This window comes from Pogoniulus pusillus, chromosome 2, assembly GCF_015220805.1.
Source record: "Pogoniulus pusillus isolate bPogPus1 chromosome 2, bPogPus1.pri, whole genome shotgun sequence".
Lineage (NCBI taxonomy): Eukaryota > Metazoa > Chordata > Aves > Piciformes > Lybiidae > Pogoniulus > Pogoniulus pusillus.
Genome location: NC_087265.1, coordinates 42,145,516 through 42,158,639, shown reverse-complemented (window position 1 = coordinate 42,158,639; position 13,124 = coordinate 42,145,516).

The following is a 13,124-nucleotide window of genomic DNA, read 5'->3' as shown; positions in this document are numbered from 1 at the left end:
GCCCTGAGGAGAGGCACTTGGTGCTGGTGGATGAGAAGCTCAACATGAGGCAGCAGTGTTCACTTGCAGCCTGGAGGGTCAAACAGATCCTGGTCTGCATCAGGAGGTGTGTGGCCAGCAGGGGAGGTGATTCTCCCCCTCTACTCTGCTCTGCTGAGACCCCACCTGGAATATTGCATCCAGTTCTGGAGCCCATATTACAAGAGGGATGTGGAGGTGCTGGAGTGTGTCCAGAGGACGATCAGAGGGCTGGAGCAGCTCTGCTATAAGGACAGACTGAAAAAGTTGGAGCTGTTCAGTCTGGGGAAGAGGAGGCTCCCAGGTGACCTTATTGTGGCCTTTCAGTGTCTGAAGGGGGCCTACAAAAAAGCTGGGGGAGGGACTTGTTAGGCTCTCAGGGACAGGACTAGGGGGAATGGAGCAAAGCTGGAGATGTGTAGGTTCAGACTGGACGTGAGGAGGAAGTTGTTCAGCATGAGAATGGTGAGAGCCTGGAATGGGTTGTCCAGAGAGGTGGTTGAGGCCCCAGCCCTGGAGGTGACTATACCAGCAGTGTCAATGGTAGGTGTTTGTTAAGTTAAATATGCAAATGAACCCCCAAGCTTGCTTATACTATCACCGTACTGAAAATTTTACTCTCTACCGATGAAATTGGCCAAAACCTCCTTACTGCCAGAAGATTTTCTTAGTTAGTATACAGTAATGTTATTTGTTTCTTCTCTGTCTCAGTTGCTTTTTAACTGAGCCAGATTGAAGCATTAAGTCTCTTCAAATAGTGAAATATTTTTGTCTTCCTTACCTATTAAGCAAACTATGTTTTCATTATATTTAAGCTAATAGCTCTGAAGTGTAACACAGACTGTACATTCCAGAGCAACACACTCAGCTGCTTAGCCAGTTAACATTAGTGTAGGCAGCTGCAATGGAAATTCTAAAAATAGGCATTAGCTTTGGAGCCTTTCCCCTCTCCTTTCCTAGCCTCATGGGCTAACAGACCTTTATTTTGCCTGCCAGAAACCTAAAAAGGTATTTTGAAGAGAAAAGCAAGGAGATGGTAACATAAAGCATTTGCTTGGATAGACTAATGAGCTCCAAAAGGGAGGAATGGTTGCCATCTAATAAAAAAATGGCTTTCAGTGCTCCAGGGTGAAGGAACGTTGCTGACTTTGAAACCTTATCCGTAATACACAATGTGCATCTGAAACATTTGGGCGACAAGAGTCACCCACTGACCTCTGCTGGCATAAACCAGTTTGTTCTCTTACAGGTTTTTGTTACTGCAGCTTTTGCATGGCTAATGGCATAAGCTAGAGACTTTGGAAATATTGCCCACTGCTCTTTTGTGGCCTTGGCTTGGCAAATGAAATGGTGAGTTAAAAGATAATGGCTTTTTCTGGCAAGTCTAGACTGGCCAGTCTATGGTTTCTTACATAGCAGCAGCCAGATAATGCTGGAGCACCTCTCCTATGAGGACAGACTGAAAGTGTTGGGGCAGTTCAGTCTGGAGAAGAGAAGGCTCCCAGGTGACCTTCTTGTGGTGTCTCAGTATCTGAAGGGGGGCTACAAAAAAGCTGGGGAGGGACTTTTTAGGCTCTCAGGGAGTGACAGGACTAGGGGGTAAGGAGCGCAGATGGAGATGGGTAGGTTCAGAGTGGAGGTGAGGAGGAAGTTGTTGAGCATGAGAGTGGTGAGAGCCTGGAATGGGTTTCCCAGGGAGGTGCTTGAGGCCCCATGGCTGGAGGTGTTTAAGGAGGCCAGGCTGGCTGAGGCTGTGGGCAGCCTGATCTCGGGTAGGGTGTCCCTGCCCATGGCAGGGTTGGAACTGGATGATCCTTGTGGTCCCTTCCAACCCTGACTGATTCTATGACTGTGTCATAGGTAAACGTGGCTGTGTGAACTGCAATCATTAAGAGAAAAGCATTGCATTTTCATGCTGGAGTCTCCCTCTTCTTCATATAATAAGTGTGGGGCTCCTAGATGGGTGTCAACACACAAACCCTTCTGGGACAGAGGTCGCAAATGGGATGGGAATTGTATGTTTGAACCCCAAAATGTAATGATTAGTGGTAGTGGTAGGACTCTGAACTGGGAGTTGAAAGGAGAATTGAGAATCCTAGTGTGATTGCCATCAGAAATGACAGGTATTGAATTCTTAAGAAAGCATATCTAGAATGTGGAGCTACAGTCATATTAAGCAAGATCTGCTTGCTGCTGTTTAGTACAGGCTTTCTTCCAGCTAGAATTGACGAAGCTCTGGTTGTAAGGATGGTAGACATTTCTGTTCTGCAAAAAAAAAAAATAGACCAGAAGTCATAGTATGGTCAGGATGGGGTAAGAAGGTATTGCACCTCTCTCTTTTATTAGGAGTACTTCAGTAGTATTTGTGCTGATGACTTGAACTAGACAAAAAAATAAATCAATTGTACCATAGATCTTGCTGCACTGAGACCTACTTACACCATCTTTCCCCTTGAGTATGTCTGCAGTAAATCTGAAAATGAAACAAAATGTTACTAAAATCATAGACTGGTGTTTGGGCTCAAGTTAGCTTTAAACCCTGACCTGTCTGATAATACCATTGAAGGCAGGGGGAATGAAATTATGTGTTAGGTTTTGTCAGGAGGTGTAAATAACAGAAGCCTATGACAAGCATCCTTCTTTTCTTCCAATCGTGTACACAGTAACAAAGCAATCCTACCAGCATTCATTTTGCCTTGCTTTGCCCCCTTTTTAGCTTGAATGCCTACATAAAATGGTATGTTTGTGAATTGCTACATAAAGCAGGCATTCACAACTGACTGCCACCAGGGCTGAGGGAGAGAGGGTGCCCACAAATACATTAGTTCTTATTGTTCATGTTTTCAGAGAATTAGCAGTTAGTCTGCTCCCTGAACATCCAAATAAACTCCTGCTTGAAAATAAAACTATTGGAAGGCCAACCTGGTTGATTCTATGATCAGTCCATTCTGCCTTTAGACCATACTGAAAACCTAAATCCTTTGGACTTCAGATAAATAGGCATTTTGTATGTTATTATATAGCCGAAGAGAAAGAGGAAGTTCACCAAGTGTCAACCAGTTTGCTTAATGCCTTGGAGATTCACCATCTTTAGATGTGCTCTAAAGTTCCAGATCTAGAGGCTTAGCTATCGTACTACTCATGTGAATGAACATAGGTGCTCTTCTCTTATGTGATTCTCTTCTTACATAGCTTATTAGCAGAATTTAGCAGTAGGAAAGGTCCTGTTTCTTAGTGCTTTGTGCTGTGGGTTTTTTGTTGTTGGGTGCATGGAGGGGGGGAGTTGGTTTCGGTTTTGAGTATTTCTTTTTGAGGCTGGTTCTCATGTGAATACAAGTGATAACAGTGAATCATCAGGAAAAAAAAAGGGTGGGAAAAAAAAAAACAACCTTTGGAAATAAGCCAGAGTCAAATTCTTTTCTCGTGCTCTGTTCAATCTGCTTCCTCTCTAAAAGAAAACTTTCACATTAGCAGAAAAATAAATGCTTAGCCAGAGTTCTTTTTGTGTCCCTTTCAACAGGGAGAAGAGGATGAGTGTGCTGAGCTCAATGCCCATGCTGGCTTCCTCCTGCCGTGGAGAGTTAACACTCTGAAAGCTTTTTCTTCCCCCTTTATTTCTGTTTCCATTTAATTCGTATGAAAAAGTTGTGATGTTACAATTTTAGTATTGGAAACCAAGAACAGGGTTTTGTTGTGAAGAACTGAACTGCTTTGATAGAATCACAGTTTTCTCTGGGAGAAGTAACTGCTGTTTTTTAATGGTTTCTCTGGCTAGAAAACAGCATCTGCACTACAAAGCTCTGAAAAGTATCTCCACTAAATAAAATCATACAAGTGTATATATATGGTATTTACGTGCCCATTACAGCAAATATACTATTCTGTCAGAGCCTTCTGGTATGCTCTTAACCAAGATGCTTTTTTTCTGCATTTGTAAGGCCAAAATCTTATTCATAGACTTATAGAATCAAACAGGATGGAAGAGACCTCCAAGATCATCCTGTCCAACCTAGCACCCATCCCTAGCCAATCAACTAGACCATGGCACTATGTGCCTCAGCCAGGCTTTTCTTCAACATCTCCAGGGATGGCAACTCCACCACCTCCCTGGGCAGCCCATTCCAATGCCAATCACTCTCTCTGGCAACAACTTCCTCCTAACATCCAGCCTTAGCCCTCCCCCAGCACAACTTGAGACTGTGTCCCCTTGTTCTGTTGCTGCTTGCCTGGGAGAAGAGACCAACCCCCACCTGGCTACAGCCTCCCTTCAGGTAGTTATAGATAGCAATGAGGTCACCCCTGAGCCTCCTCTTCTGCAGGCTAAACACCCCCAGCTCCCTCAGCCTCTCCTCACAGGGCTGTGTTCCAGGCCTCTCACCAGCTTTGTTGCCCTTCTCTGGACATGCTCTAGTATCTCAATATCTCTCTTGAATGGAGGAGCCCAGAGCTGGACAGAGTAAACATATGTTCCTATCATGGTTGCAGTTAATTTTCATGAAGATATGCAGACTTACCCTCAGCAAGAAATGCTTTCTCCTTGCAAGCAGAGTTAGTCTATTTCTTCAGCCTACTCACTATTTTGTTTGGGCTGCAGTGCATAATATACTTAAGAGTTGATACTATGGCAATTTAGTTGACAATGTTGTCCTTGTTTCCACTTTCCAAAAGCTCATATCCAGTATCTGATTTTTTTATTTCAGTTCAGTTGAAAAGTTACAGATGAGAGGTACAGTTTAACTGATCTCAGGCCTAAGTAACTTGGTAATTAAGCCCAACTGCTGAAATCTAGCTTCTTTTTTACCTTGTGTAGATTATGTTTAACATGCTGGGATCCATCAGGAAACATGATTCTTGCTAGCTCTTAGTGTTCCCTGCTGTCTAGTGAAACAGCCAGAGTCACTGGAGTGCTGTTGCTCCTTCTGGTATGCCACAGCTTGCTGTACAATGTGCAAGAAGACCTGGACTTTGTAAAAGTCCTCAGAAGTCCTTGTCATAAATGGCTTAGTTTGTACTGAATGCTTAATGCCTCCCCACAGTTAAAAAACCTAAACTCCATTCTGCTTCAGTTTCTGAGCAATGATTTCTCATTTGCCTGGCACCTAAACCATGCTTACTTTATCCCTTCCAAAATACAGTTATTGGAGTAGAGGGGAGGTACTGGAAGTGTTAAGAGCACAGTAGCACAGTTGCCTTTTCACCTGCAGTTTCACTTGCTCTTTTTCTCCTGTACTGAGTTCTGCAGTGCTGCAGTTGGCAAGTTTCTGGGTCATGAAACATCCCAAAAAGGAGGAAAAGAAGCTGTTTTTTGGTTGCTTTGTGCAAGGCTCATTCAGCAAATGCCACCAACTCTCACCACTAGTGAGACAAGGGGGTCATGTTTTGTTTGACAGCCTATCCAGAGACACAGATGTTCACCAGCCAGCGTGGGTGAGACTGAGCTTCCTCCACATCTGGCACAACAGAAACCTAGGTACTAAAGGGACTTTATGAGAGCTAATGTTATGTGCCATGACACACAGATGCTGTGGAGTGAAGCAGCAACTACAGTGGAACTAGTCCTACTGTCCTGGCCTGCATCAGGAATGGTGTGGTCAGCAGGAGCAGGGAGGTCATTCTGCCCCTGTACTCTGCACTGGTTAGACCACACCTTGAGTACTGTGTTCAGTTCTGGGCCCCCCAGTTTAGGAGGGACACTGAGATGCTTGAGTGTGTCCAGAGAAGGGCGACGAGGCTGGGGAGAGGCCTTGAGCACAGCCCTACGAGCAGAGGCTGAGGGAGCTGGGATTGGTTAGCCTGGAGAAGAGGAGGCTCAGGGGTGACCTTATTGCTGTCTACAACTACCTGAGGGGTGGTTGTAGCCAGGAGGAGGTTGCTCTTTTCTCTCAGGTGGCCAGCACCAGAACGAGAGGACACAGCCTCAGGCTGTGCCAGGGGAGATTTAGGCTGGAGGTGAGGAGAAAGTTCTTCACTGAGAGAGTCATTGGACACTGGAATGGGCTGCCCGGGGAGGTGGTGGAGTCGCCGTCCCTGGAGCTGTTCAAGGCAAGATTGGACATGGCACTTGGTGCCGTGGTCTAGCCTTGAGCTCTGTGGTAAAGGGTTGGACTTGATGATCTGTGAGGTCTCTTCCAACCTTGGTGATACTGTGATACTGTGATAAAGTTAATTGCTTACAGTTTACTTGGAGGTAATGTGTGAGGGGGAAGGTTGTATATTGCTCAAAGTCAGAGAGGCTGTTCCGATGACAGTAGCTGCTCTGCACTGCACTGTACTCATCCAGGTGAAATTTTGTGGAGGCCAATTAGAGTTTGTAGCAAGGAAACTGAGAGCTACTGAGCTAAAGTCTCGAGATTTCCCAGGTTTCCTTACACAAAACAACCAAAGAAGAAGAGGCAGCTTATTCAAAAATGACTGCTAAATAGGGGGGAAAAAAATGCCTTTCAGTTATCTTGCCCTTGGTGAGCCTGGGGTTTGCCCACACACCTTTAAAAAGAATTGCTTGGATTAAAAAAAATGATGGCACAGGCCCAGCAGTGCTATTTGTTCATATAGATAAATTTACTTTAGAATTAATCTCTCTGCCAACCAGAAATGAACCTTATCAGACTTTGTTGCTGCATCCAGTTCTGGAACCCCTATTACAAGAAGGATGTGGAGATGCTGGAGTGTGTCCAGAGAAGGGCCATGAGGATGATCAGAGGGCTGCAGCACCTCTCCTCTGAGGACAAGCTGAAAGAATTGGGGCAGTTCAGTCTGGAGAAGAGAAGGCTCCCAGGTGACCTTCTTGTGGCCTTTCGGTATCTGAAAGGGGCCTGCAAAAAAGCTGGGGAGGGACTTTTTAGGGTCTCAGGAAGTGACAGGACTAGGGAGTAAGGAGCGCAGATGGAAATAAGTAGGTTCAGAGTGGAGGTGAGGAGGAAGTTGTTGAGCATGAGAGTGGTGAGAGCCTGGAATGGGTTTCCCAGGGAGGTGCTTGAGGCCCCATGGCTGGAGGTGTTTAAGGAGGCCAGGCTGGCTGAGGCTGTGGGCAGCCTGATCTCGGGTAGGGTGTCCCTGCCCATGGCAAGGGGATTGGAACTGGATGATCCTTGTGGTCCCTTCCAACCCTGACTGATTCCATGGTTATTTTAGTGCTTGAGCTATGGAATTTTATCTAAGGTGGTACCATAGAGCTGGAGCTGCAGAAAACATTCTTATATGGCAGAAATTTGCAGAGTTTTCTGATTCTGAGCTCCTCTCCGGTGTATATCCTAAGACACTGCCAACGCATGCCTTTTGTTACGGTTCAGAGAGGCTTGTATGCTGAAGTCTGCAACTGCCAAAAGAGGTGTAAATGATGCTGGAAGGTAAGTCTGATTTGCAGCCTTAGTTCTGCATAGTATATGTTTGTTTATTTTTCTTAACCCTGACAGAAGAATGTTTGATCAAGTGATCCAAAAGGAAAAGAAACACAAGGCATTGTTTGTTCACGTTAGTTCTCTGTGATAAAATGCTTTGTTGTATCCTGCTAATATGTGCTGAAGTTTTTCACTTTCAAAATCAGACACCAGACTAGGGCAGGAAGCTTTCTTGAGAGCTAGGAGAAAGACTCAGGTTGCAGCACCTCGACCTCCAGACAAGCCCTTTATCTTCACTCATATGCATTATTTTACTTTTGGCAAGAGATACCCCAATTCCTGTTTTGCCATCTGCTCTATGGCAACTGGCACTTCAGAGGGCTGGCTATTTATTGCTTACTGGCCATGGGTAGGACTACAGTAAATTCTGTACAAAATAAAAAGCAATGCTCACTGACATTCTATGTATTGAAGAAAATAATTGTTTATGGCACTCAGCTTAAGCTGTTCCTGGTAATCACGTTGAAAAATACAATATTTATTCATTAGATCAAATTTAATGAGGCCTCCTGGCAGTAATTATAAAAATTACTGTAGCAGTAAATTACTAATGAGTTGTGATGTGCTTCCTACCTGTGAGGAAGGACTGGGGGTTGAAAAACCTGATATCCAGACAACACTAGGGAGGGCGAGATCTTGAGGCTAGGAGTCAAGCTCACAGCAGCGCGGAAGTTGTTCACTACATCTGAATGATTAAAAAAGAGAGGTAAAAATAGCAGAGAGACTCATAAGCAGAAGTTTCACTCTAAAGAGACAGTAACTCTAGGTTCATTTCCAAACCACCACGTATAGGCAAGGGGAACAGTGTTATCAATGGCAGGAACAGGCGCCTTTGCCATATGTACATCATCTTGCCTACAAAAGCAGCTGAGGTGACCTAATTTACTGTAGTAGATCTTAGGCTAGGAACAACTCCTCGCTTTCTAGTTGATAGAAAGTTTCATGCAAAACACAACAAAGAGGACAATGTTTTCTTAGTGCCCTTAAATCTTCAGAACAGTCACCTAAGATGTGGAGCTAAGACAAAGGTTGAAATCCCCCACTAGCTTGCTTTGATGTGGAAGTTTGACCCGAATTTCTTTCTTCTTCTGAGACAAAGCTTTAAGGAATGCAGAGGCTTTTGGTAGCAAATGGTATGAATAACACCAAGGTATAAAGGTATAAAAATGGTTCCCCTTCTATCAAAGGTCCAGGTTTCTGCTGGGTACAGGGTGTTGCAGCAGGAGCAGAGGCTGGCTAGAGGAGAGTTCTGCTGCACATTGAAATGAATGCACAAGGGAATTGGTATATGTTTCCCCCTGCAGCTTGCAGGGGTGCCATAGTTTAGACACGTGGCAGTTGGCATTGTAAAACAGTTTATAGTCTAGCTTCTAACAAATACTTGCTGCAAAAGATTGATCCTGGGTTCAAACGTTACCCAAAATCAAACAGAAACTAAGGCTGTGGATTTTAATCTCTCACAGCACAGAGCAGCTCTTAAACACACTGATGAGGCTACTGAAGAAGATTGCAAAAGTTTAGCGCAATTTATGTCCTCTTTTGGGTACGTTGCACTAAAAGGAATCAGCGGGCATTGATCTTCCACACACTTGTACCCAGTGTGAAGCCAAAGGGGAGAGAAATGTGTCCAGCCACCCTTAAAAGGAGCAGCAGTGTAGTTCCCTTGCACACATCCTACTTCTGTGCAGACATGCTCTGCAAAGATGCTGGGGTTTGTGGAGCTATGGTTTTCCTGAGCTCAGAGAGCTCCTAAGAGTCAAGCATTGCAGTATTGAACCCAAGCCTCTTTTTGGCTCTAGCCTCACACCTAAATAAATATATACATTCAAAACCACGTGCAGCTGGGTCTTACAAAACCTTACGCAAGCCAGTAAATGAATAGCAACAAGTCTGCATATATAACAGGACTATTTTGCAGTTTCCAGTTTCAAGAAAAGGGGTACACCTTTGTTACCCTCTCTCAAAGGCAGTGATTTGCAGTGATTTAGCAAATCCACATTATGTAGCTTCTTGCCGTTGAAGACGAAGAGAGCTTTTGTCATGATGCAGTTACAAAAGACAGTATCTCTCTGCCAAGCAGAAATTAGCCTTATCTAACTTTGTTGCTATAAAATCCACAGAGCCTTGTCTGTCTATGCTGTTATGTCACCATGACAGAGCTAATGCAGTCATGCTGCAGGCAAAAAAAAAAACCCATCCATTTTTGGCTGTGAAGATGGTATCTCGGCTGCTGAAGTACTGAGTTCTTTCCCTAGCACTGCCAAACATTTCCTCGGTGACCTCAGGAAATTCAGGCTCTCCCTGTTTCCCTTTTTAAAGCATGGAAATCCTCTCCAGGCTTTCCCCTGCAAGTCTGGTCCTGTCTGGAAGGGAAAATAAAGTGTGGGGGTTTTATTATTAGCTAAACTGAATTTGGCAATGGACAGATGTTCACTTTGCATACAGCTGTGCTGGCTGAAGATGTATTTTTCTGTCTTTCTGGAGCTGTTGTGAGGCTAAATTAACAGTGATGGAAAATTCTGTGGTCTTCAGATAGAAAACACTTAAGAAGTAGGAGTTTTCGTAGGTTGGATTTTCAGACCTGCTGTCAGCCACAGATGAAATCAGACTGAAGTTGTGGGCTGAAAAAGCTGAAGCCCTGAACTCCAATAGTTTACATGAATGTAGAAATGGTTCATGGCTAGCACAGGAATTCAGATCAATCTATGTTAGAAGCTCTCCAGTAAATACAAAAGGTGGACTTGGTGGAATGAGCTTTTTTCCCCCCTTCCCCCTCCCTCTCCTTTTCTTTATTTCTTTGTTTTATTTTGTTTTAAACTGCAGCACGCAGGTCTGAGGACAGATGCCCAGAAGACTACAAGCTTTCACCACAGGCTGGCTGACTATTGTCTTGTGATGCAAAACAGGTTTTCAGTCAGTATTGTGAATTCTTGTGAAGTCTTACAGTGGCAAAATGGGAGCAATTTACTTAATGTTTCTTCTTCTACACTTATGAAATTAATTTAATGTCTGTGGAGGGGGGAATGCTGTGGAACTAAACCTAAAAACTAAATAATAATGATGAAGCTTTTAAGTGAGAATGTCTCACAACCCGACATAAGTACTAAGATTGTTGCTGTGCACTATTACTATAATTAAATTGCATTATACTATTGCATTAAACTAATCTGCCAGTAATACCATGCCTAGCAGTAAGATTTTATCACATAAACCTCATGAGCCTTTAAACTTCTGCATTTTTGTCTTGACAAAAATGCAGGGGAAACACAGAAATTGGAGCAGCAGAATATAACATGAAAAGCTACAGCGGTGGATAAAGGCCATCTGGTTCAACGTGCCAGTCCTTTTAAAGCAGGGGGGTTAGAGTCTTATAATACATTTACCAAGAGGGTGGAACACGAGATGTATGGGTGAGGTGCCTGCTACGACTTTTGCAATACTGGGTACTGATCTGAAAATCCATTTTTGTGTTTTCATGAACTTGGGAACACGTCAGGTGAAATCTGAAGCTGCTGAGTGTAAACTGTTAAGAAAAGCATGCAAATAATAACTGAAATAATGCTGCTAATATTTTCTCTGACCAGAGGCAATACAAAAAAATAATGAAGAGGCTACAGATGATTTAGACCATGACTGGTGAAAGAAGACAGCTGATGGGAGGGATGCAGCTTTTAGATTAGTGTTAGCTCGTGCAGACCCAGGAAGCAGTAATATTTTTCAAGCTGAAGACCTCACTCCTATCCTAACAGATCAAACCATCACTCCGATGAGCAGATCCCATCCTCTCTCAACCTGGTAAGATACTGTACATTTCTTCTGGTGCTAGATCTTTCTCAGATGGGTTGCTGGAGCTTTCACCTGCATCCAGTTGACAGCTATCCCTTTCTCACCTTTGCAATCGATTGCTCCTTTTTGTTGCCATGCACAAAAAATAATTACTTGGATTTTAGCAGAAGTTATCAAAGGGAAAAAAAAAAACCAAGCAGGTTTCTGTCCCTTGGTTTACCTCTTCCATAGATAGCATACAATCATACAGTGTAAAGTTACTGTGTGCCACACTGCTGTGACTGGAACTACAGCATTTGCTGTGCTGCCCAATACTCGCCTCTGCCTTTAAATGTTCACTGAGCCATCCTGGTCTGCATTCCTTGTGATCTAATTGTGCACGCAATGTGCCGGGATGGCCACGGTATTCATTAAGGATTCAGAATGTATACAGGGGTCCTCTTCTAGCTCCTGGGGGTAGGAATAGGATGAAAACACGATGAGACTTTATTCTTACAAGACCGCCACCCCTTGTCTCTGGCAGCCTCAGGAGTGGGAATTAGCCTTTGCAGAGAGGTTATCATCCATAATACATATTTATGCTGTGTCCATCGTGTGTAAGAATGCTCTCAGTAAAACTTAAGTCTAGGCTGTAATAATACTTTGCACTTCTTTGTTGCCTTTCATCCGAGGGTTTCATTGTGCCTTTAAAAGCTTTCATTAACTAAAATTCACAGCCCCGTTGTGCAGTAACTGTGCATTAACACCTCCACCATATGCAAAATTCAGTTCATAGAAGGACTGATGTAAGTGGTTTAAAACGCTGAAAAGAAGGGGCAGGGGGGTGAAGGGGGAAATCCTTGGAATTGATTATTCCCACATCTATGAGCTAGACTTGTGTTTTCTATCTAAAATATCTTAGAGTGATGCTGTGACTGCATTTTGCTCCATCTTTAAAGGCTGATGTGTGTCAGATTTTAGCATTGTCTCAAAATTCTCAAGGCATTTGTGTCCAAGTTCATTTATTATCTGCTGGAAACCTATCCTTTGATAACTAGATGCAGATGTAGCAATGAGAGTGATATAATTGCCTGTAGAGCTAGGTATGATTTTTCACTATTGTTAAGCTACAGGGTCTAGTTCCTCAGGATGTGTGTGACTCCTGTTAATGCCAGTTACACACATTCCCGAGAAGAGAATATGCCCCCAGTGCTGCAGCGTCCTTCGTGCATAGCCTCCAATCCTCTACAAAGCTTACATTTCACAGGATTCAACAGTATTGGTTCTTTTGGGATCAATGAGAAACTCACCACCCATCTCCAGTATCTCTGAATTACAGAGCAGAACCAGATCAAACGCAGAAGAGTTCCCTCATTTATCCTGCCTCTGTAGCACATCAGAGCGCGTGCTGCATTCATTTCGTGTAGGCGGGATGGTGTCTAATGTACTCTCTGACCATATTTACAAAGGATTAACCTGTGCCTGGTATTGCTAAAAACTGATTGAGTTACAATACCTATTTTATTCTACTTGTCTCAACCATGCAAATAATTCTGCTTGGCTTTGACGTGAGTGATTCTTGCTGGACTGCAATAGGCTGCGCGGTATCGGTAGCCTCGCTATGTATGACAGCTTTTTTTCTCCCCAGCCAATACTTCTCAGCACATTGTATGATCTGCGTCTGAGAATCTGAACCTGCAGTGAAAGTGCTCTCTAATAGAATGTGCTGCTTAGCAAACGTGGCAACACTGAGGATTTGAACAGGGTGCTCTTGCTTTACAAGTGTTTAGGAGCAAACCAGGAGTAGAAGGTCAGGAATCTACAACTACCTGAGGGGTGGTTGTGGCCAGGAGGAGGTTGCTCTCTTCTCTCAGGTGGCCAGCACCAGAACAAGAGGACACAGCCTCAGGCTGCACCAGGGGAGATTTAGGCTGGAGGTGAGGA